The following is a 26,045-nucleotide window of genomic DNA, read 5'->3' as shown; positions in this document are numbered from 1 at the left end:
CACTGTCATCCCTATCTCTCGACGAAAACATTTGTGTGCTAGGCGATATTAACATTGACACCCTCCGCCCCACTCTGCCACCTGTTGCTGACTATCTCGATCTCTTATCTAACTGGGGATTAGAGGGCATTACACATCAAGCAATGCGCGAAGAATTTCTGTGTGGAAAGTTGGTTATATCCTGCATTGACCATATTAATGTTCAGTGCTCCAATATTGCGATGCAGGCAGCTGTTGTTGAAACCAAGGCCGCTGATTATAATTTCGCCTGTTATCGTCTTGTAGAAAGTGCCAAACCCTCGAATGTCAGCAGCATGAAAAGGGAAATTTGCATTGTTGATCGTAAGCTCCTTGACGAATGCATCACAAAGCATGACTGGCAGTTCATGTCATATACACTCTCTCCGGTTGATTTATACGACCGTTTTGTTCAGATTCTCCGCAGTTACAGAAATAAATGCACCCGGTTTGTAAAAGTCAGATTACGTCACGAAGAGAACAAATGGTTATCGCCACAAATATTAGCGGCAATTAAAAAAAAAAGACCTTATGTGGGCCCCAGCTAAACGGGCTCCAAATAGTCTGGAGCTACTACTGAAATTTAAAACATGTAGAAGTCGAGATAATTCCATGATTCGGCTAGCAGAGCGAAATGATATGCGCCAAAAATTCTAAGAAGCTCGTCCGGACATGAAAAAGACGTGGTCTCTTGCAAACGAATTAAGAGGTATATCCAAACGTGGTGGCCGCCTGTTACCACTTGAGTCCCATTTTTCTGCATACGGGGCAATTGTTTCAAATGAATTTAATACATACTTATCGCACGTTTCTGGTACTGCTAAACCACGCCCTGATCACTTTACCTTAGGAAACAGCGTATACAAATCTGCACACCTTCCTTCTCTATCAGAACTCGATTTCAGATCAATTCTTTTTAATCTAAAAGCTGGTAAATCACCGGGTGTTGATGGCATTTCTGTGGAGGAGTTACGCAGAAATTTCGATGTTGTTAAATATGTGCTGTTATCACTACTGAATCACATTTTGACCAGTGGTATTATTCCTACACAAATGAAAAAGCCCATAATCATACCGCTCTTCAAGAGTGGTGCGCGAAATAGATACGAAAATTATCGCCCAATTTCAATTCTGCAGTGTACCTCTCAAATATTAGAAAAAACACCTGCTGCAAGTCATGTCGAAGTACCTTGATGCCAGTAGCATTATTTCAAGTATGCAATATGGTTTCGTCCCAGGCAGAGGCACACAGGCTCTCCTAGACAATATTTCAGACATTATAAATTGAGCGTTTGATGCTAACGAGGCCGTATTTGCTCTTTTCCTTGATGTTAGCAACACTTTCGACAGTGTTTGCAATAGACTTTTCTTATATAAACTTTCGTTGATGGGAATTCGTGGGCCTTTCCTTAAACAACTCTCTAACTTTTTTGGAGGATATAACGCAGTTAATCTTTATTGAGCAGTACCGAAGTAAAAGAACTTCAATAAAAGCCGCAGTACCTCAGGGATCAATATTAGGTCCACTTCCTTTCAATCTATATGTGAATGACCTCACCGCTGCTATCCCTACTTTTACATTTCAGTAAGCAGGCGACACAGTTATCTTGTCTCAAGATCCCCGTTTTTCACATGCAATCTCCCTTTTACAAGATTTAACGATTAGCGTTATGAACTGGTTCACTAACAATCTCATTAAAGTGAACGTCTCTCGAAAACACAGCTTATATGTTTCCATAATCCTTCCAAGAAAATCGGTTTAAATCTTCCATTACTGGCGCACTCTTCATCTTGCTCCCCCTGCACCTGGTCACCCGTTCCACATGTTTCAACAGTGAAATACCTCGGCGTCTTCCTCGACACAGGCGTCGCATGGAATCCACATCTGGCCCATATATGCTCAAGATTACGTGCAGTTTCGGGTACATTATACAATATCAGATATTACATGCCACTCTCCGTTCGTAAAATGATTTTACAAGCTTTGGGTTATGGTATGCTTCGCTATGGGATTACGGCTTGTGGTCACTGCACGATTTGATGGAAAAATAGAGTCAACTTTATCCTTCGATTTATTGTGAAAATTATTGGTTATGATTTAGGATTAACTACCGGCACTGACCTTTTCAAAGCCTTAAGGTTGCCAGATTTTAACGCCCTCCTAACAGAAGCGTCCATCCTGAGGCATTTATGGTCGCACAAATACAAGATCTAGTATGTTCCTGCTCGTTGTCTCCGACCGAAAGACCGTTTTCGGGTGCCTCGCTGCTCTACTAAGTACAATCAGCGCACTCATAAAAACTTCATCCCATCATCTCTCAATAAACTACCAGCAAGTGCCTTTCGCGGGAAATCAAAATAATAATTAAAGCAAATTCTTCGTCGCATTAACCTCGAATCTCTTACACGGTTGGTACTTTCGTATAATAAAATCCTACGTAACTTTATGGTACTGGAGCAAGTACATCAATTTATTTATTTCATTATATACCTACTGATGTATGGGAATAGAGCATGAAAATAGTAATTTTGTTTCCTTTCAGTGCTTTGTTCCCTGCAGCTATCATATGTATATTCCTGTCTCTTGTTTTATTCCTATTTCGATTGTTTTTTGTTGGCTGTTGTCAATAGGATAATTGATAGTTTTTAAGTAATACACAAACGCCTGATGCATGTTTTCTTGCTGTGTATTAAGAACGCTGGGTTATGTTACTTTTCAGCGTAGGGTACGTAGTTTGTTTTCATTTTGCCTCCTGATTGCTGTTCGTGTTTCTCTTATGTTTCCGTTCCTGTTAACGTATCTTGTATCCGCGATATTACATTGTGTCAAACGCTGTCTGTCGGCTTTGCCCTTCAAGTCCAATCTGGCTTTGGCAGACCTATTATGTATTAGTGCTGGCGGAATTCCTGTGCCAATGAAGTATCATTATTATTACTATTATTATTATATGCTGCAGCGACTGAATCTGCAGCCCCTGCGTGTGCGGCGATAGATTGCGACTAAAAATGCTTTATTTCATCTATCAAAACAGAATGGGGCTGCTACGCGGAACTTGTCTTTCCCGTACACATGTCTACTAGAATTAATCACTCGAATGTTATCCACCCGTACCTTGCGAGGACAAAAATGTTTGAGAAGTCTTTTTTTCCGTGCACAATTAAAGAGTAAAATTGTTTACCAGCATCTGGTGTTCATTGTACAAACTTAAATGCCTTTGTGAATTCTTTGTTATTGTACATGATGTAAAAAAAAGAAGGAACTTCTCCTGTTTGGGCAGCACTGCTTCCTGCAGTATTTTGAAAATAAAGAAGTAAAACAGAACATTACGCGAAGGGTAAGGGTCGTAGCTATAGTGATAGCATGAATTAATGTAAACATTAGCTTGCCAAATAAACAAGCGTGGTGTGACGTGGGTAGACACGTCCACAGAGAGAACTCTGACTACGAGGGGCATCACTTAAAATTGTCTGATTGTCGCCTTGGGTCAATCTTGCGTTCCTGTATTGCGGGATGTTCATGGCGGGCACAACGTCGGTACCCATTTCGCCCTTTTGAAGTGCACGGTTTGGTCGACCATGACTCTCAGCCTCGGCCTCCAATTCGTGCAGCACCATGTCTGCGCGCTTCGGCGTTGAGAGACACCGTGTAAGGGACACGCAGCACCATAATAGATTTACCTGGAACAGCGGAGGGGTGTTCGCGCGTATGCGGGCCCGACTTGCTTCATTATCATTATCGTTTCGCTGAACCTCGTCGGCCGCCGTTCTCACATCAAGAGGGGGTGTGTTTAGTCTATATAAGGGGCATAGCGCCTCACTGCAGATACGCTGGAGCAGTTGGTACTACTCTAGTCACCCAACAATGGCCACTACGTGTGGGAAAACGAAGGCGCAAGCTGGTAGGGTCTGTGCGGATTGCACAGTCTGCGTAGGCTGTTTTACAGTTCCTTTCGGCAGGCAGAGCTGTCTAACCTGAGGTCTTCAAATACAGCGTCTACTGTGCACCGATCTGCCTGATTAGAACATGGCACGCTAGATATATCTTGCCTCCTGGCTTTAAAATTCTAATGCTACGGGAAGTCGTACAGTTAGTGTGAGTGATTTTCTTCAAAAAACGCCTGAAATCTAATCGACTGTATTTTTATTGTTATGTGTAAATATGGATGACGGCGAATAAGTGCGTGCAGTATTGTAATGAATGACATTGCAACAAAACGTGCCAAGCGTCTCAACGCGCTGGCTTGCACGCGGGAAATTCTTAGGGATGTTCGGTATCACCTACTGAGGCATGGAGCCGTGGTCTAATGCTTAGAGCGCCGCGCTGTTTTTCTGAACAAGTACAGCTCCAATTCCATAGCCACTGGAATCTATGCGAAGTTCAGTGGCGGCAGATGGATCATAATGAGCCAGCGATTGGGAAGCCTTTAGAAGACTACGAGGGTGGAGGAGGCTTTGGTTTGCGCAAGGCCCCATGCGACAGCAACGCCCTTCTCAAGTCGGTGAGTGGGGGAACGGTTCTTGGGGGAACGGAAATTCTTGATAAAACGAAGGAAATACGAGCTTACGTTAACAAATCTTCTAACGTGTGCGGCGGAAGGCGGAATAGGAAAGTTCTCGACAGCACGAATGTTGTCAGGGTCGGGTTGAGCGCCAGCGGCACTGACGGGATGGCCAAGAACGGTAATTTGGTGACGTCCTATGGGGCACGTAGATGAGTTCATTTGCAGGCCCGCGCGTCGAAAAACAGCAAGAATAGCCGATAGCCACTTTAGATGACTCGTGAAAGTTGATGAAAAGAATATGACATCGTTTAGATAACAAAACATGTGGACCATTTATAGCCGCGAAGTAAGGAGTCCATCAGTCATTCGGTGGTCGCAGGGGCATTAAAAAGGCCGAACAGCACAACCATGGTAGAGGCCGTTAGGTGTTAGGAAGGCAGTTTTCTCACGGTACAGCCAGCTACCGATATTAGCCAATAGGCTGATCGAAGATCTATTGATGAAAAATATTGGGTAGCGCACAAGCAGTCCAAGGAGTCATCAATACGCGGCAATGGGTAGACATCCGTGAGTGTGTGATTTTCTTGAGGTGTCTGTAATCCACACGAACGCGCCAAATGCCGTCGTTCTCTTGGAAAGGACAAACAGTGTACGCCCACGGAGAGCAAATGGGCTCGACAACGCCTTTAATCAACATCTTACCGACTTCTAGTTGTATCACTTGTCGTTCAGCATGTCAAACACGCTACGACCGGCGACCTATCGGGTTGGCGTCTCCGGTGTAAATACGATGTGCGACCACCGATTTCAGGGCTGAAGGGGGGCCGTCAATGTAAAAAAAAGTCATCCTAAGTTTCAAAGAGATGGCAGAGGTCAGCAGGTTCTGCCGGAAGATCAAGAGCAATCATCTTGGTAATTTCGTCTGAGAGTCGGTGAATCGGAAGTTCCTGTAGAGGGCGAAGGAATTTTTGTGTCAAGAGCCTATGTGTCGCAATCACACAACAGGCTAGATGTCGTCCAAAGACATGCCTCGGGGAAAAAATTTGAGTCGAGCAGTTAAAATTAAGGAGCGACAGCGAAGTCTGATTGCCTGTAACAGTGAGCAGGGTATGGGAAATGGTCAAATTTCTGTGAAGCAGTATGTTAGAGGGGAACATAGTACATAGACGCCATCAGGAACCCTTGGGAACGACAGTACAGTCATGTATGTAGGAGGTTGAGGCGACAGGCGGATGTCTTCGGTAAAGCAAAACTGTGGTTGTGTGACTGGTGGACTACTATAGCAGCCGTGGGGCAGTTCAAGCTGAATGACACTAGACGCGCAATCAAACAGGGCTGAATGATACGATAAAACGTCTAAGCGAAGGAGAACGTCGTGAAGGCATTGTTACAAAATGGGAAATAAAATGGTCGTCAGGCGTTCCGCGATGACAATGCGAAAGCTGCGCATATAAATCACGGTAGGCGCTTTTCCGTCGGCGACGCGAAGAGTGCGTTATACAGCGGGTTTCTGAACGTTGTTCAGAGATCGGCGCAATTAGGCAGTCATCACGGATATGTTTGTGACAGTGTCAATGAGTGCTGGGACACTGACGCCATGGACTACAACGTCCACAAGGCTTTGTTTTGTCGGCAAAGTAATCAGAGGGTTTTGCGGTCGAGTATCCAATGCAGCATAACCTCCGGGAGCTGCAGCGCCTAATTTTCCGGAGACGGGCGTCGGGGCTGCGTCGGGTTCTGTGGGCGACGAGCCTGTGGTGATACAGACGATGGTCAACGAGCTGGTGGCGAATGAGACTGGTGACATCGGAATGACGACGAGGGACACTTCCCAGTATCATGAGAGCCATTGTTTGGCTGTTTCGTTGCCAATGGAGGCTGGCAACGACACTCGCTCTGTTCGGGTCGATAATAACTGGTGAATGGCGGACGCAGAGGGGAGGAGACAGTATGGTTGTTAGCATAGCGAGGCACGTGACCAATACGCCGGCAGGGAAAACAGACTGGCAGATCGTCTGCGGTTCGCCACTCGGCGGGATTTCGCGGACGTGCAGGATACCTCAAACTATAAGATGGACACTGCAGAGTGGGACAGCGTTGAAGGGGCAACGGCACATACAGAATGTACAAGATTAGTGAGTTATTCATGGTCTATTGCCTGCACAAATGTTGCTGTAGGCAAGATGTTCTGCTCAATAAGGCGGGACATAAGGGCTGCAGGAGCCATGGCTTCCAGTTCTCGCAGCACTATCCGTGTCAGGCCCACCGATAATGATGGTCGCTGCACTCCTAGCCTTTCACTACAAGAGCATGTCGCAGCTGTGTTCGGCAGACGTGTGAACTACGTTGCAATGTTGTGGCTCTTGGCCTCCTGAAAGCGTTGATGCTCTTTTGTGAGGTCCTGCACAGTTTTACAATTTTTACACATGACAGGTTGAAAGCATCGTCAGTGACCCTTTCAGTACATTCCCAACCTTGCCTCGCTCAGCCCATATCGCCCTGGCGCTGTTGGCTCTGTTCCCTTAGTGCACAGAACCAGCACGACCTGGATGTAAGAGACGTGTGATTCTGTGGACGGCTTGGCGCGGGTCGCTAGTTCTTTCTTAGCGGTGTTCTTCAGCCCGGGGAGACGGCCGAATAAGTACCTCAGCTTACGTCGGCACGTGTCCCAATCGTCAAGGTCTTCCGCGTGGTTGTCATGCCACACCTTCACCATGCGCTGTAGGTAGAAGACCAAGTTAGCCAACGTAATCGTCGGTTCCCATTCGTTGTGGGCAATTACACGCTGCTATAGTTTTGGTTTGCTTAGGCTAAAGCCGGTTTGCTTGCGTGATTCGAATTGTTTTGGCAGCCACTCAGACTAATCCACTGTGGGTAAGAGAAACAACGAAGTCGATTGTTGAGGAAACATGTATATAATTAAAGCAAAGCATAACGCAGACAAACCAACTCAAGCAGGTGTCATACCTAACAAAAACGTTTATGCAACTCTAGATGTTCTCACACAACCAAACAATTAGTTACAACAGTAAGGTCCGTGACCGGTCACAATTACTTGACATGTGGTGCGATGCAGCTGCACAGCGTAGGTCCCGTGAGCATCAGTCGCTGCTTGCTTCTTTAGGATGAGCCGCAGCTCGGCTGAGGAGTCACAGGAGGGGAATGGTAGAAAGTTCTTGCCTTCCGCAACATGTCACCAGGATCCGCCAAGAGCACAGGCTGGAGGTAGGACCGAGTCCGGACCATAGTAGAATTCTTGAAGCTCGGGCCCGAAGCCCACCTGCTTCGCTTCTCTGCCCGATACCCCTGCCGTCTTCAGGTTTACACCCAAAGCCAGACAGCCTCGTTTCCTCAGCCCGGCGCCCCTGCAGTCTTGATGTTCGGACCCGCAGGCTGACAGCCTCGCTTCTTCCACGCCACGCACCGGGGTTCTCCTCGACAAAAAAAAGGAACTTGTTTCTTTTTTTCTCTTCTCCTCCTTGTCTCAGAACTAGTGTGCCTTCATGATTGGCTGTCGGCTGAGGTATCGTGTCCTGCGAGCTCGCACCGAATGTCACTATTATTTCCCTACTTTCAGAGTAACTGGCCTTCCGCCGCACTAGACACGTGCACATTACTCTTTATACATGACACACACTCATACGTGGCGATCCAGTCTTCCAAATGGAGGCGGTCAGGGCCGCAAAACGTTCCTGGACTACACCGCTGAACCAGTACAACCGTGGGGGTTATAGGCATTGATGTGAGCAGGGCCATATCGGGTCCTGTTTTGTCTGTCATGATGCCCAGTCCAGGGTGACCACCACTGCGGAGCTCACTTGTTGTTTTTTGTGAGTATCTCGAACCTTTCACGAATCTGTTACGTTGCAGCAGTCACATATACATACGGATTTATAATATTTACAAGAGACACAAGAATGCACAAACAATATTACCGCCGAGACCGATTCCACCTCTTCACGGCAAATCGTATGCTTCAGACTGGCGCCACTCTTGGTTGCGCCGGAACAATATATATATATATATATATATATATATATATATATATATATATATATATATATATATACCAGCCGGAACGTCAGTGAAGTCTACTGTGCTAATTCAGGCATCTTTGTCCTCATTTCACTACAGGAGCCAGCGTGATTTTCTCAGCCACACACACACACAACAAATATATATATATATATATATATATATATATATATATATATATATATATATATATATATCAGGTTGCAGCATTTCCGGGATAAGTCTATGAAAGAGGCAGGACACACCCGATACGGCAATGTGTCGCTAACTTGCCAACAACGACTTCGTTTTTACAGACTCAGGACCACTTAATTTCTGAACGAAACCAAGTTACCGCAGAAGCTGCGGTTTCTGAGTGTCATAGCAATGGCGAATGTAGTCGCATACAGGGTGATCCAGGGTGGGAGTTTTACGGAATTTATAGAAATTGCCTGTGGCAGACAGCATAATTTTCCTTGAAGTGGTACATTCGAAAAGATGGATATTACTACCACGAGAAGTATAAAGACATACTCATCAGGTTAATAAAGATGGAGTAATTAACTTAAGTAGTTACCTTACGGCAGATCTTGCAATTTAGGAATTATAACTGGTGAGCTTGCACGACGCTTTACATTTGAAATGAATTGTCGTTTCGAGATATTATTTTCCAAATGATTGAACGAAATGAACGAAACAACATTAGGCAGCATTGAGGTTACGCAAGATGTAAAGTATACCTTGCATAACCTTGGATAACCTTGGATACTCACTTGTTGTAGACGAATATGCCATGCTGTTGCACCCTGTAGTGCTTCACTGGCGGTTGCTACAAAAACAGTGTTGATAGCGCGTTCAGGCACGGACAGGGTCACACAGATTTGAGGGTACGGCGGTGTTTGGCAAACACAGCACTCATGATAGCGGTCTTTCCACTTCTATATTGTGCGATGGAAAATGCATTCGCTTGTAGGGCGCCGTTGTTCCCAATAGACGGCGTTTTGAATAAATTTTTAGAGAAGGAAACTGGGCATGAGGCTCTGGAAACCAATGTAGTGTACAGGTGAAAGAGAGAAAATGGCCATTTTGGCAGCTGGCTCTTCGCAGATGGAATTCAAGGTAGCGTGAATGTGTGCCGCAGCAACAACGGAACAAGGTCGAAAACGTAATGAAGAGCGTGTGTCTGAGTGACAGGAGCAGCCGCAAATAGGTGCGGAGTTTTGCGAACGCATGTGTGCCTTTCGGTTGCAGGCACAAAACAATCATAGCGCAGGTGTTGAGCGTGAGAAAGCGAAACACGTTTGCATTTGTACGTGTAGATATTGTAAACATTATACGGATGCACTTCTCACAAATTTTGGTTGATGAGTTTATTGAGGTGAGGGAGAAACCTGAAAGTAATTAGTCTACTTCTGTCAAACAATATCAGACAATGTGGTCCCACTGGAAAAACGGTATTGCAAGTTTCTAAAAGGACCCATAGTCATTGAGAAATTGCTTATTATCATAGAGGAATCATTGCTCGGGGCACACTTTATCACCAAATATGTCATCTTTCGTGACAGGAGACATCAATTTGAATCTTGGTGACGTTGATTATTTCCCCACCTCATGAACAATCTACTTTATTGCACTGCCATCGAAACATGTACACTCTGGCCCCCTTAACCATAGTTTTCTCGTAATTACCCAGATCGAAATGGGCAGAGAGAAAGGATATACATGGTCCATACACTACCTCTCAATGTCCCCCGGCCTTCATACAGACTGGGATGCATAGCGCAAAAAAAATGCGCTCGTCCTGTGTTCCAGCTTGTCCCTGAGTCATTTTTTGCGCTATGTATCCCAGTCTGTATGTATCCTACCAACACGCCCAAACTTCTTCCCCGGCCTTCATATTTCTACACAGGGGGGTCAACCGTTGAGTCAACTCCCTTGTGAACTCACAGAGTTTCATTTCCAAAGGCGATCGCCGGCGGTCAGGGTCATGTGTTGCGGTCGCCACTGCCATAAAATCGATGATGTCGGTCATAGCCTACCCAGCTCTTGGTTTGGTTAAAAATATATATGCTTTTTCAGATAGTTTTATGGAGAGAGCGTAATCTGGATCAAGGATGCGAGCTAAAAAGTTTTCTTGTGACGTTTCCAGAGTCAGCGCCATCTCTCTTAAGGGCCTGTGTGTAGTAAGTCTGGGGAGAGTCCTTGCGTTGAGAATGAGATCGAGTCATTCTTCGCTAGTCAGCAGAAGGGCTTGTTTGCTGGGGTTTCCAACGTGTTCTGACATCCACTCTATGGTAATCTATTTGACCTGTCTCCCTTAAAATTAGCTTCCAGGAAGCGTTGATGCAATCGGCGTTCGATTTTCGCATTGTGGTTTTCTTTCAGTCATGCAGGGCCGTAGGGCTGTCGAAGTGAAGTGTACTTTATAAAATATGAAGACGCCACATAAAAGGGCACACACAGCAGGAGAGAACGGGACAGGGCGCCACTCGCAACTGTTTTATTTACAAAACGCAGGCACATATGTACTGTCAGTCAACACATGCACACAGAGCAACCATTCATCCACGCCTCTAATCAAACATTCATGACGCACCACGCTCAAGAAACCTCGTCTGGGCCTTATATAATGATATCGAAGTTTCACTAATGCACAAGCTGCCTTTCCTGCCTATGTGATAGGCTTCAACCAGTTCCCTTACTGTAGTATCTTTACTTCGGGCAAGAATCCGCACATCTGAAAACCGTGGTTCACAAGAGCGTGAGGGTCAGGTCCCGATGCGCTTAGGCAAGTTTGGACCCTCTTTCATTTGCTCAACATTTCTTTCATGCTTCCTGACACGCTCATTAACACAGCCCCCGATCTGACCTATATAGGAACGACCGCACGAAAGGGGCATCTCTTAGAGAACCCATTCGGCACACTTCATGAAAGGTCGCCCATGTTTGGTTCCACAGCCTTTTTCAGTTCTTTTTTCTTTTCTTTTGGTGATTTGAGAGCAAAGAATTCCGAGCTTGCGTGGGCCAGAAAAAACAAGCGGGACGCCAACGTTTGCTCGCTACCTTCTTCAGATTCTTGGCTACCTTGTGCACATATACGGCACGGCCACCGGTTTCACCTCTTGTCGAGGGGCCTCTGCTCCAGCTCTCATTGCCTTTCTCTTCATTTTTTGTAAGAGGCGTTCGGCTACTCCTGCTACGAGTTAACCATGGAACCCAGCTGAAGCCAGCCTAGCCAATTGGTTGTCAGAACTCAATGCCATATCGTGAACACACGACTTCCTGAGCGCGGACTGAAGGCAGAGTGACGCAACTCCTCTCTTCACTAATTTTGGATGCGCTAAGTCATATGGCAGAAGTCCTTTCTTTGCACGTGGAGCATAGCACGAACAGACATGATCTTTACGGAACTCAATGCTGAGATCTAAATACTGTGCGATTGCAGCGGTCTTCTGCGGGTCCGGGCGGACTCCAGATTTGCGGATGATGCAGCCTAGGAAGAGAAGCTCTTCGTAAGCGAAGCATCACTTTCGGGCTTCAGAGTCAGCCCTTATGACTAGATGGCCTCTAGTACTGTCGCAAGCCGCCTAAGATGATCGTTCAAATCTCCCGCGAAGACGACGACGTCTAAGTAAAGAAGACAGAGTATCACCTCGATCCTTCTAACACCGCTTCCATCACGCGCTGGAACGTCGCAGGCGCCGAGCACAGTCCGAATATCATGACCCTGAACTCGTAGAAACTGTTTGGTGTGATGAAGGCGGCGTTTTCGCGATCCTTCTCATCGACTTCTGTTTGCTAGTAGCCAGTCTTGAGATTCATCGATGCTAAGTATTTAGCGTCGCAGAGCCGATCCAATGCATCGTCAATACGTGCGACAGGGTATACGTCCTTCTCCCTTATCTTGTTCAGTCGTCTACAATCGATGCAGAAATGTAGCATTCGTTTCTTTTTCTTTATCAAGACTACAGTAGATGCCCACGGGCTTTTTGACGGCTGGATGATGTCGTCGGGCCCCATTTTGGCGACTAGTGGCCTCATAGCTTCAAATTCTGGTGTCGAAACTGGATAAGACCTTTAATGGACTGGTCGAGCGCACCTTTTAGTTACTATGCGATGCTTTGCAACTGGTGTTTGTCGAGTCTTTGATGACGTCGAAAAGCAACCTTTGTATGGCCGGAGTAGACATCCTTGGATGTTGCTGCTTACTCATGGGGATACTTGGATTTATGCTGAAGTCTGGTTCGGGTAGATGGTCGTTCAGCAGATGGTCGCTCCGATTCTGCAGCATCTACCTGAACTATAGTCGTTCGGGCAGATGCTGCAGAATCGGAGAAGACTAACGCATTGCTCGTTTTCGCAATTTCATAGATGCGTGCGGTCGTCGTGCCCTCGTTGATGGGCTTGGACACCTCGCTGAGGTTTGTCAGCATCACTTTCGCTTTCGCCCCATGCAGTAGAGCAATACCTGTTACGATCACGGTCGAACACTGGATGCTGGTCGCCATCGATGGCGCCTTCTACGTGTGCGGGTGTATTGCTCCCAATGGCAATGACAATGCAGACGCGAAGCGGGATGCTGATTTCGTCCTCCAGTACATTCAAGGCGTGGTCACTACGAGTGCTCTCTGGCGCTGTCACTTGATCTTCGGATAGCTTTGTAGACTAAGACGTCAGGTCAATGGTAAATGTGCGTGCCCCGGGGAAGTTCTTACAGCCTGCGTCTAGCTGAAACTGAAACTTCATTTATCAAGAACGTCAGAAAATATATGTACAAATAATATTTGGACGACATGCACAGGTCAGCGAGAGCATAAAAAAGCGTGCAATAAGTACTGAGAAACACACACACACACACACACACACACACACACACACACACACACACACACACACACACACACAATATATATATATATATATATATATATATATATATATATATATATATATATATATATATATATATATATATATTGTTGCGCCCACAAAAATGTTGCGCTCTTAGGTGCATAGTGGGTTCACGAATGTGACGCTCTGTTGCGCCCACAAGAGGCGTTACTTTGAAGCCGGGTAGAGTTAGCAGCGATGGCCTGGATCAGCTGAGCGCCTGGCGAGATTCAGCCAGCCAGCCACACGTCATCTTCCTCGTTCACCACTCTCCGGTGCCCCCGCATACTGTTTGTTGAGGCGTGAACCCACTATGCTCCTAAGAGCGTCACATTCGTGAACCCACTATGCACCTAAGAGCGTAACAATATGTCGCGCTCTTTCTGAGTGAGACAGCGCTGATGTGGTATGAAAACCACGAAGACTCCCTAACAACGTGGGAGCACTTTGTCGAGGAAATTAAGAAGTGTTTTGGCGACACCCACGCCAAACAGAAACGCGCCGAGAGAACACTTGCTCAAAGAGCTCAAGCTCCTGGAGAAACATGCACTATATACATAGAGGAAATCCTCAAGCTGTGCAAAATCGTAAATCCGCACATGTCCGAGGAAGAACGAGTCGGACATCTCCTCAAAGGAATTGCAGAAGATGTATACAATTTCCTCATAAGTCGGGAACACGTTGATTCCGTCTCAGATGTCGTGCGTCATTGCCGTACGTTTGAGACGTTGAAAACACGTCGCATTGTGCCAAAGTTTGGACGCCTGGCGAATGTGACAACCATTGCCAGCGTCGATGAGAGCCCGTCTGCCGATCTTTCGTCTACTATACGGCAGATCGTGCGTGAGGAACTGCTGCGGCACCAGGAACTTTCGCGCGACGTCATACGACAACCCGACGCTTATTACCCTCAACACATGGCGCCTGCTGCACCCTGCGCTTCCTGGCAACCGGCGGTATGTGTCACAGACGTCAACCGCAGAGGCGCTCCATGGCCACGTGAGGGCGCATTTACGACCGAACACCGACCTGCAGAACACCCTTGCCCCAGCAGGTTTGCACGCAGACCGACCGTTCCTCCTGTGAAGCAGGCTCAGCCGCTTCGCTCTGCTGCACGACCCCCCACGGCTGAGCGCTTCGAAGGGCAGTTCATCGATCGTCGTTTACCTGTGCGTTATAGCTGTGGCGACTTGAGTCACATTGCGAGGTACTGCAATCGCCGCCAACCACCGAGGTTCGACCGATCGACGATGTCTAGGCGGTACCGCGCTCCTCTGGGCGAAACATACTCGCCCTCGCACACATACTTAGGACGCTTGCCTCACCAGCACCCGGAGCCGCTGCGGAACCGTTCTCCAGCATCCGATCGCAGCTTGACACCACCACCCGCTCCTCGTGTAAGCCGATCGCCCTCTCCGCGGCGTCGATACCCGTCGCCACCTCCGGAAAACTAGCCAGTGCGGCCGTTGGAGGTGAGGTCGCTGGATAATCAATCTTCGCTGTCGACAGAGATACCTCCAACCATTTGTATGTTTAAGAATAAGGTGTTTGTATTAATTGACGGGGTTTCATCCATGGCCTTAGTGGACACGGGAGCAACAGTTTCAGTGATGAGTCTGGCGTTTAAAAGCCTCCTAGGACGAAAGGTGATGTTTCGCTGGGACCATGCCGATACGTTTCGCGGAGTGAGTGGGGAGTTGTTGTATCCTGTGGGCGTGTGTAATGTCGACGAAACCTTGGGTGGTCAAATATTTAACACGGAGTTCGCTGTTCTACCTCATTCTACGCATGACGTAATCCTGGGCCTTGATTTTTTGAAACTGTGTGGTGCCACTGTCGACTGCAAAACGGGTGAAATCAGTGTAGGTACGAGCTTTTCTGCTGCGTTCATGGAAGGCCCACCGTATCGTGAAAGTGTGCTTTGTGTATCCCGGGATACCATTGTGCCTCCGTTATCCGCAACGTGTGTTTCAGTCGCCTGTTTCCCCACCACCGACGGAACGTTTGACGCTGCCGTGGAGCCCGTTCACCTGAGTTGCATCAAGAGCAATGTACTGATACCGTATCGCACGCTGTCAGTTGTTCAGGGACGCACCAACTTATGGGCCGTAAACTGTTCCAGTGAACCTGCAATACTACCACAGGGTCTGAAACTTGCCGCCTACCATGAAGATCACGTGCTATCGCTCGCCATTCTTACAGAGGCCCTTGATTGTGCGGATGAGCGCCATTTAGCTAATGTCTGCCCTGCGGCACACTTCTCATTTCTGACTATGGTAAACAAGTCGCTCAGCACTAAGCAGCGTCACGAAGTGGCGAATATTCTGCTAAAACATGCCCGACTGTTTGACTTCTTCCAGCAAGAGGGGCCACCATTCTTTCCTCCTTCTCGTATACACCATCGCATAGATACGGGCTCTGCCCAACCGCTGCGACAGAAACCACACAGAGTCTCACCATCGGAACGCAAGGTGATCAATGACCAAGTCCACGAAATGCTAAATAAGGATGTAATCCAAGAATCCTGTAGTCCGTGGGCAGCGCCAGTGATTCTGGTTAGAAAGAAAGATGGTTCATGGCGATTTTGTGTCGACTACCACCGCCTCAACACCATCACTAAAAAGGACGTATATCCTCTTCCGCGTATTGATGATGCTATCGACTGCCTCTCATCAGCGTCTTACTTTTCGTCTGTTGACTTGAGGTCGGGGTACTGGCAGATTCCGATGCACGAGGCAGACAAGGAGAAAACGGCATTTGTAACACCAGATGGACTTTTTGAATTTAATGTGATGCCATTCGGGCTCTGTAATGCGCCTGCAACTTTCGAGCGCTTCATGGACAACATCCTGCGTGGTTTGAAGTGGGAAGTATGCATGTGCTATCTAGAGGAGGAGGAATAAACTTTTATTGTAGAACCAGCACTTTATGATGGTCGGGCCTACGCCTCCCAAGAAGGGACGTCGAGGGCTTGCCTCGCCGCCGCCTCGCGGGCGTGCTGGGTCGCCCAGGTTTGGTCGTCGAGGGCGGAGCTCCGCAGAGCCTCATGCAACCTCGACGAGAGAGTCGTGGTGTTAGTTTGTGCGTACAGTGCTGGGCACTCCCATAGCATATGCGGAAGCGTAGCCGGGTGAATTCCACAGCACCGGCAGTTGGGGGTAGTGTAGACGTCCGGAAATATAAGGTGGAGGCGGGCGGGTGAAGGGTACGTGTTTCTTTGTAGTAGACGCAGGGTGGTAGCCTGCGCCCGGCTGAACTTTGGGTGAGGCGGGGATAAGATTCGGCGACTCAGGTAAAAGGCCTTAACGAGATCGTTATAAGTTGTCAGACTGTCCCTGGTGTCCAACTCATCTCCAGCGACTCCGGCGCGGTTGACTAGGCCTCGCGCAATGGAGTGGGTGACCTCGTTGAGATTGGGGAGGTGTGGGTGGACAGGGCCCGCATGGGCCGGGATCCATGTTAGGGAGATTATGCTGTCTTTAGAGTGTGGTGCCTGGCAGAGGATGCGAAGAGCTTGGGGAGAAATACGCCCTTTGCTGAAGTTAGTAACGGCTGAGCGAGAGTCACACCCTATGGTGTGACAGGTGGGATCTAAAGTGGCCAGGGCGATGGCCACTTCTTCAGCCGTCTCTGCAGTGGGGGTAGTGAAGCTGCAGGCATGGTGTAGGGCTCCATCGCGTGTGGCAACGGCCAGAAATCGTGTGCCGTGGGAGTGTCTGGCTGCATCAACAAATGTGACGCCAGGTACGTTGGCAAGGGCTTTTATGATAGCTCCGGCCCGAGCTTGGCGCCGGGCCCTGTTATATTCAGGGTGCATATTTCTAGGGATAGGGTCTACGTAGATCCAGCTACGGATGTCGATCGGGATCGGTGTTTGGGGCCCTGTTGCTGATGGTAGGTGAAGCCAAGCGTGGACAGAATAAAGCGCCCCGTTTCAGTATGGGTGAGCCGTTCAAGCTGAGAGCGTTGTTGGGCTTCAATGAGTTCGGAAAGGTTGTTGTGAACTCCCAGTTGGTTGAAGAGCTCAGTGCTGGTGCAATGTGGGAGACCAAGTGCTTGCTTGTAGACCCCTCGTATGAGGGTGTCGAGCTTGTTCTGCTCAGCCCGATACCAGTAGAGGTACGCAGCAACGTAGGTAATGTGGCATATGACGAAGGATTGGACGAGTCGGAGAAGGCTTTCTTCTTTGAGTCCTCCTCGACGGTTAGATATACGTTTAAGAAGTCGTAGGGTGTTCTGAGATTGGGCACAGATCTTGTTGAGAGCTAAGGCGTTGGAGCCGTTGCTAGAGATGGTGAGACCGAGAACCCGGATACTAGGGACGTGTGGGATAGGACTGCCATCTTGAAGGCGTAGGGTGATGGCGTCACAGGGTCGGTGATCAGATTGGTGATGTAGTGATTTTTGGGCGCACGTTCAGTGAGCACAACGCACGTCTCGATCTTGTGCTAGACTGCTTGGACAAAGCGGGTTTGGTCCTCAACTCGAAGAAGTGCCATTTTGGAGAGCGCCAAACACTCGTTCTGGAACACCTAGTGGATGAGGACGGTATGCGACCTGATCCAGCGACGACTGCTACGGTGGAAGCCTTCAAGCAACCTCGCCATGTAAAAGAGCTACGCAGTTTCCTAGGACTTTGCTCGTACTTCCGCCGGTTTATTCGTGGATTTGCCAACATCGCGTATCCGCTGACATGCCTCCTCCACAAGGGCGTTCCCTTTGAATGGACTCCTGAATGTGAAGCTAATTTTCGTGAGCTGAAGTCTCGTCTGACGTCTCACCCCATTCTCCGACACTTCGACCATGCGGCTCCCACAGAAGTTCCTACGGACGCTAGCGCTATTGGCATCGGCGCTGTCCTTATTCAACGCGTCGACACCAAAGTACACGTCGTCGCCTATGCGAGTCGTTCTTTAAGTAAGTACGAGCGTAACTACACCGTTACAGAGCAAGAATGTCTTGCAGTTATTTTCGCAGTACAGCGCTTCCGGTCGTACCTGTACGGGCGCCCCTTCACTGTGGTGACAGACCATCATTCTCTCTGCTGGCTGATTAATCTCCGTGATCCGTCGGGCCGGCTTGCGCGTTGGACACTCCGTTTACAGGAATATAACTTTACCGTTTCTTATAAAAGCGGCCGCCGACACGCCGACGCTGACTGCCTCTCGCGCATGCCGCTTCCAACGACGGACTGCGACGCGGACAACTTCGACTGCTATATTGCATCACTGGAGCCGGGATTTCCTGATATATATATACCTTCAAGATCGAGCAACAAAAAGACAGAACTTTAGAACCACTGCTCATTACTGCAAGGCAATCAGCACCATCCACTCGTTTCTGTGTTCGTGATGGGGTTCTTTACAAAAAGAACTATTCTACTACAGGCCCACGATATCTTCTGGTGGTCCCGGAGAGTCTCCGTGTCTCCGTCTTGCACGCTATGCATGACGATCCAACATCTGGACATTTGGGTTCTGCGCGAACTCTCTACCGCCTTCAAGAAAGGTTCTACTGGCCTAAAATGCGCCAGACGACCGCCCAATATGTGTCCAGCTGCAGCGAGTGTCAACGTTATAAGCGTCCGACGAGTGCTCCTCCTGGTCAACTCCATCCAGTGCCACCCCCCATCACTCCCTTCGAGCAAGTTGGCATCGAGCTCCTCGGTCATTTCCCGCGTTTATCCGATGGGAATCGCTGGATTATCGTGTGTGCCGATCACTTGACACGCTACTGTGAGACAGCTGCAATACCATCGGCTACTGCAACCGAAGTGTGTATTTTTCTGCTGCGTTTTGTCATTCTCCGACATGGACCTCCCAGAGTCATCATCAGCGATCGTGGGCGGCAGTTCACTGCAGACGTGGTCGAAGAGATGCTTCGTCTATGTGCTTCAAGGTTTCGACATTCCACCCCGTATCATCCCCAAACAAATGGCCTTACGGAACGCACGAACAGAACTGTTACTAACATGCTGTCCATGTATGTCGAGTCACATCATAAGAACTGGGACAGCGTGCTACCTTTCATTACGTACGCATTTAACACCTCAAAGCATGAAGTTACGGGCTACAGTCCCTTTTTTCTTCTTTACGCTCGTCCGCCTCGTTATACACTAGACACTATCTTCCCGTTTTCCAGCCACGATAATGTTTGCATATCAGAGACAGTCTGTCTTGCTGAAGAAGCCCGACGACTTGCTTCTTTACGCACTCTTCTTTCACAAGACCGCTCGAAGGCACGCTACGACCGCCGACGCCGACACGTGATATATGACCCTGGCGATTTAGTGTTGCTCTGGAAACCAACCAGGAAACGTGGACTATGTGAAAAACTGCTGGCCCACTATGTTGGACCCTATGTTATTACGGAGCGCATCAGCGAATTAACCTACCGCATAGCACGTCTTACATCAAATGGCCGACGGTCAGCAAAGACTGAACTTTCGCATGTCGCCCGTTTAAAGCCGTTTATTTCTCGACAGCCTGTTTGACTTGCCCGGCGGGCTTCGCCTGCGCGGAGCGAAATGTTACGCTCTTAGGTGCATAGTGCGTTCACGAATGTGACGCTCTTAGGAGCATAGTGGGTTCACGCCTCAACAAACAGTATGCGGGGGCACCGGAGAGTGGTGAACGAGGAAGACGACGTGTGGCTGGCTGGCTGAATCTCGCCAGGCGCTCAGCTGATCCAGGCCATCGCTGCTAACTCTACCCGGCTTCAAAGTAACGCCTTTTGTGGGCGCAACAATATTCAAGCTGAGTGACAGAATCCCAACGGTTGTAGCGGCTCACCCTTGCGTAGTGCATCAGCCACTCGTCGACGTCGTCGCCCATTTTTCCCGCGAACGAGCGTGGCTCCATGCAGTGCCGCAAAGGTCCAACTGGCGCTGACCTTTGAAAAGGTGAAACTAGAGCTGGCATTTGTCCACCACCGTCCTGAGCCATAGGGAAGGCCGTTCGCAAGAGACCGGCAAGACGACGGCTCCGGCGAAGTTCTGGATGTTGCGACTCCGTGGTACGTCCTGTTGTACCCCGCACCTCCACCACTCTGTTGCGCCCACAAAAGGCGTTACTTTGAAGCCGGGTAGAGTTAGCAGCGATGGCCTGGATCAGCTGAGCGCCAGGCGACATTCCTCCTCTTCCGTTCCTCCTCCTCTTACGTTCCTCCTCTTCCTTACAATGGCCCCGCGGAAATAAAGGAGCCATCCTGGTGACTTAGTTTTCTGGAAGGATGGTAGAATTGTGATACGGCTTGAGACGCTCAACGTGAACGACTTCTCAGTTACGACGTCGCATGTCGGACGGCGGCGTTAACGGCTCAACCAGATAATTAACGGGTGATGTTCTCTCGAGAACACGGTATGGACCGTCGTACTTCGGAAGGAGTTTTGAAGCGAGTCCAGGCGTGCGGTGTGGCACTAACAACCAGACGAGAGCGCCCGGCAGAAAAGTGCAAGTCGGGTTCTGGGCATCGTGAACGGCTTTTTGGCGGTTCTGATCGTTCGAGGTGAATCGGCGGGCAAGCTGGCGACATTCCTCTGCTTGTCTGGCGGCTTCCGAGATCGGCAGGCATTCAGATGGATCCGGCCGGTAGGGAAGAATGGTGTCGATGGTGTGCGAAGGATGACGGCCGTAAAGAAGGTAAAAGGGTGAGAATCAGGTAGTTGCCCGAGTCGCGATATTGTAGGCGTAGGTGTCAAACGGATGAACTAGGTCCCAATTAGAGTGATCAGGTGAGACGTACATGGCGAGCATGTCACCAAGAGTTCGATTAAAGCGTTCCGTGGTACCGTTAGTCTGTGGATGATAAGCACGTGAATTTACGATGAACAATAGCACATTCAGCAAGCAGTTGTTTGACGACTTCAGATAAGAAGGCGCGGCCTCGATCGCTTAAAACTTGACGTGGACATCCATGACGAAGGAGAAAATGACGAAGTAGGAAATTGGTGACCTCCTGCGCTGTAGCATTTGGTAGAGCAGCAGTCTCCGAATAACGGCTTAAGTGGTCTACTGCAATGATTATCTCCCTGTTGCCGGCAGGAGTCAACGGAAGCGGCCCGTAGAGATCTATGCCCACGCGATCAAAGGGTCGGGATGGGCATTGTAAAGGCTGGAGTTCACCGGCGGTATTGTGTGGTGGCGCTTTCCGGCGTTGGCACTCATGACAAGAGCGGACGAACTTTCGAACAAAATTATACATTCCCCGCCAGTAATAGCGGTGTCGAAGTCTTTCGTAGGTCTTGAAGACTGCCGCATGGCCGCACTGAGGGTCGACGGGGAACGAGGAGCAGAGCTCTCCTCGCAAGATTCTCGGAATGACCAGTAACCAGGTGCGTCCCTCTGGGGCATAGCTGCGCCGATAGAGTAGCTGGTCGCGAATCGCAAAATGAGGCACTTGGCACCGAAGCGTACGTGACGCCGGAACTTTCGACTTATCCGAGAGAAGGTCGATCAGAGATGCAGTCCAGGGATCATTACGCTGTGCAGCAGCGATAGTGTCAACGTGCGGGGAGGATAATGTGCACTCGCAGGGGAAGTCGTGACTGGCCTTCGGGGGAAGCGGGGATCGGGATAGCGCGTCAGCGTCGGAGTGCTTTCGCCCAGAACGGTACACCACGCGGATGTCGTATTCTTGGATTCGCAATGCCCAGCGGGCAAGGCGGCCCGATGGATCTTTGAGCGTCGGCAGCCAACATAGTGCGTGGTTGTCGGTCACTACGTCAAAAGTTCGGCCGTATAAATATGGATGAAACTTGCCAAGCGCCCACACAATGGCCAAACACTCCTTTTCTGTAACGCTATAATTGGTCTCCGCCTTGGTTAAAATGCGACTCACGTATGCGACGACGTATTCTGGGTGGCCAGGTTGACGCTGTGCCAACACAGCGCCAAGGCCTACACCGCTTGCATCAGTATGGATTTCAGTTGGCGCTTGCGGGTCAAAATGGCGAAGAATGGGTGGCGTCGTGAGAAGACGGCGCAAGGCTGTGAAGGCGTCGTCACACTCTGGAGACCATGATGAGAGATCTCTAGCGCCACCAAGGAGCTGCGTAAGAGGCGATATAATTGACGCAAAGTTTCGAACGAATCGCCGGAAGTAAGATCAGAGGCCGATAAAACTGCGTAGCTCTTTCATAGTAGTAGGTTTTGGGAACGCACTAACAGCACGTAGCTTCTCGGGATCCGGGCGAATGCCCTCCTTTGACACGACATGGCCTAAAATTGTTAGCTGACGAACAGCAAATCTACACTTCTTCAAGTTAAGTTGCAACCCGGCGTTGGTCAAGCAAGTGAGTACGTGCTGGAGGCGGAGCAGGTGTGTTGGGAAATCAGGGACGAACACCACAATGTCGTCAAGATAGCAAAGACATATTTTCCATTTGAGGCCACGCAGAACATTATCCATCATTCTTTCGAACGTAGCAGGTGCGTTGCAAAGTCCGAAAGGCATGACGGTGAATTCATACAAGCCGTCTGGTGTAACAAAGGCAGTTTTCGGGCGATCGGCCTCTGCCATCGGAACCTGCCAGTAGCCTGACCGCAAATCCAGCGAAGAAAAGAACTCGGCTCCCTGCAAACAGTCCAGAGCATCATCGATGCGTGGTAATGGGTAGACGTCCTTCAGCGTGATCTTGTTCAACCGCCGAAAGTCAACACAGAAGCGGATGGAACCGTCTTTCTTTGTGACGAGGACCACGGGAGAGGCCCATGGGCTTTGGGAAGGTTGAATGACGCCTCGACGGAGCATGTCATTGACCTGGTCTGCAATGACGCGACGTTCCGTAGCGGACACGCGATATGGTCTTTGTCGCAGGGTTGAGTGAGTGCCATTGTCGATGTAATGCTTGACTGTCGATGCACGGCCAAGAGAGGTTTGCGCAACGTCGAAAGAAAGGCGGAAGTGCTGAAGGATTGTGACAAGGGCCATTGTAGCAACCGTAGCATAAGTGACTGGTGTAGCCAAGACATCCTGCTGGTGAACAGCCGGCAGCGCTTCCGCGACCTCTTCATGGATCACGTTACGGATATGAGACGGCAAAGTGCTGGCTGACTCCTGAGTGACGGACACCAGAGATAGCTGTCGTGCGACTTCTTCGTGGATGAAATCCTTGATTTGCGTTATCAGGGAGGCTTCTTCTGGGCCGGTGGTAAGGCTACAGAGTGATGCCGCATTTGGTGTGGGATGTCGCCTTGTCAGAGCTCGCTGCTTACGCAATTCATCATAGATCTGGCACAAGCTGATCACGTCGTCAACAGTGCGCGGGTCCTTGGCCAGAAGCATTTGGAACGCGTCATCGTCGATTCCCTTCATGACGTGCTTGATCTTTTCCGCTTCCGTCATGGCAGCGTTCACGCGCCTGCACAGATCGAGAACATCTTCTATATAGCTGGTGAATGTCTCACCTGTGTCCTGTGCGCGTGTACGCAAACGCTGCTCGGGTCAGAGTTTCCTGACGGCGGGTCGGTCAAATACTTCTGTAATCGTCGTCTTGAGCGCCGACCACGTTCGGATATGCCTTTCATGATTTCTGAACCAGAGACTGGCCACGACCGCGAGGTAGAATGATACGTAAGCCAGCTTGTCCGAGTCATTCCATTTGTTGTGAACGCTCACCCGTTCGTAGGACGACAGCCACTCTTCAACGTCGTTGTCGTCGGTTCCGCTGAAGATGGGAGGCTCCCGCTGGCGAATGGTGCCGGCGCAAGGGACGGGTGGCGATGGAAGATTCTGCTGGTCGGCGTCCGGCATGGCGGAGGGTAGCGTCCGAGAACGGAGTTGCAGGATGGTAGAGTGGAACGTTACCCCACACCTCCACCACTTATAAAGGAGGTTTATTGGGGTTCGTAGCGACCGCCGATTCTACGATGCACCGAGCACAGTCCCCGAGCTCGAGCCTCTGCTGCGCGCACGTTCCTCATCTTCCTTACAATGTATATATATATATATATATATATATATATATATATATATATATATATATATATATATATATATATATATATATATATATATATATATATATAGACGAGAAGAAAGGGGGTTAACCGAGGGGCCCGATATTTATTAGTCATATAATGAGAAGCCAACAAACACATCACGTTCTCGTGACGCCTGCGGCAAAAAAGACGTTCCGCGTCCGCCGCCAAGGTCTGTGAGCGGGGGCGCTGGCTAACACTCCCAGGGTTCTACTAGTACACATAAATACCCAAGAAAGTGGATGGGGAAACGCCGCCGCGGTAGCTCAATTGGTAGAGCATCGCACGCGACATGCGAAGGTTGTGGGTTCGGTTCCCACCTGCGGCAAGTTGTTTTTTCATCCACTTTAATTTCCATTAATTTATCATTACTTTATTTCATTTATTAAGCACATGCAATTTCCCCTATGTTGTACTTGGTGTCAGTGTTTGTTGGCTTCTCATTATATGACTAATAAATATCGGGCCCCTCGGTTAACCCCCTTTCTTCTCGTCTATTACATAACGAGGGTCTCGAATCCGGCAACATTGATGCCTTCAGGTAGCATATGTGGGTTTATTGACCAGTTGCCTTCACCCGAATAAAGTTCACGTTCTCGTGACGCCTGCGGCAAAAAAGACGTTCCGCGTCCGCCGCCAAGGTCTGTGAGCGGGGGCGCTGGCTAACACTCCCAGGGTTCTACTAGTACACATAAATACCCAAGAAAGTGGATGGGGAAACGCCGCCGCGGTAGCTCAATTGGTAGAGCATCGCACGCGACATGCGAAGGTTGTGGGTTCGGTTCCCACCTGCGGCAAGTTGTTTTTTCATCCACTTTAATTTCCATTAATTTATCATTACTTTATTTCATTTATTAAGCACATGAAATTTCCCCTATGTTGTACTTCGTGTCGGTGTTTGTTGGCTTCTCATTATATGACTAATAAATATCGGGCCCCTCGGTTAACCCCCTTTCTTCTCGTCTATTACATAACGAGGGTCTCGAATCCGGCAACATTGATGCCTTCAGGTAGCATATGTGGGTTTATTGACCAGTTGCCTTCACCCGAATAAAGATTACGTTCTCGTGACGGCTGCGGCAAAAAAGACGTTCCGCGTCCGCCGCCAAGGTCTGTGAGCGGGGGCGCTGGCTAACACTCCCAGGGTTCTACTAGTACACATAAATACCCAAGAAAGTGGATGGGGAAACGCCGCCGCGGTAGCTCAATTGGTAGAGCATCGCACGCGACATGCGAAGGTTGTGGGTTCGGTTCCCACCTGCGGCAAGTTGTTTTTTCATCCACTTTAATTTCCATTAATTTATCATTACTTTATTTCATTTATTAAGCACATGCAATTTCCCCTATGTTGTACTTGGTGTTTGTTGGCTTCTCATTATATGACTATATATATATATATATATATATATATACACGCATACACATACGCGTATGTACGTATGTAAATATACCTATATAATACTGTCAACAGACTCGCAAGTTTGCAGGTCTTGCATTAACAGAAGAAGTCTTACATTCTAGGCCAAAATTACATGCAGTTTTTTTCATGGGGGATCATGTTCCAAATTTTACTTCCATTAAATTCTAATAATGCTTCGCCATAAATGTTACGACATTTGGGCAGGTTAAAGTTACCGTTTGA

General features: G+C 48.8%; 1 protein-coding gene across 3 annotated transcripts in view; it reads right to left on the bottom strand.

Moving 5' to 3' along the window:
- Positions 1–26,045, bottom strand: part of LOC135912773 (monocarboxylate transporter 5-like) — a 60,935-nt gene that overhangs the window by 30,124 nt on the left and 4,766 nt on the right. The window contains exon 1 of one of the 3 annotated variants that reach the window (XM_070533577.1): positions 9,308–9,420. The exons of the other annotated variants lie outside the window; for them this stretch is intronic. The gene's annotated coding sequence lies outside the window, so the exon portion shown is untranslated. Of the gene's footprint in view, positions 1–9,307; positions 9,421–26,045 lie in introns of those variants that run through there. 3 annotated transcript variants of the gene reach the window in all.

This window comes from Dermacentor albipictus, chromosome 2 (genome assembly GCF_038994185.2).
Source record: "Dermacentor albipictus isolate Rhodes 1998 colony chromosome 2, USDA_Dalb.pri_finalv2, whole genome shotgun sequence".
Lineage (NCBI taxonomy): Eukaryota > Metazoa > Arthropoda > Arachnida > Ixodida > Ixodidae > Dermacentor > Dermacentor albipictus.
The sequence above is the reverse complement of the archived record's forward strand: the minus strand, read 5'-3'. Positions and strand labels throughout refer to the sequence as shown.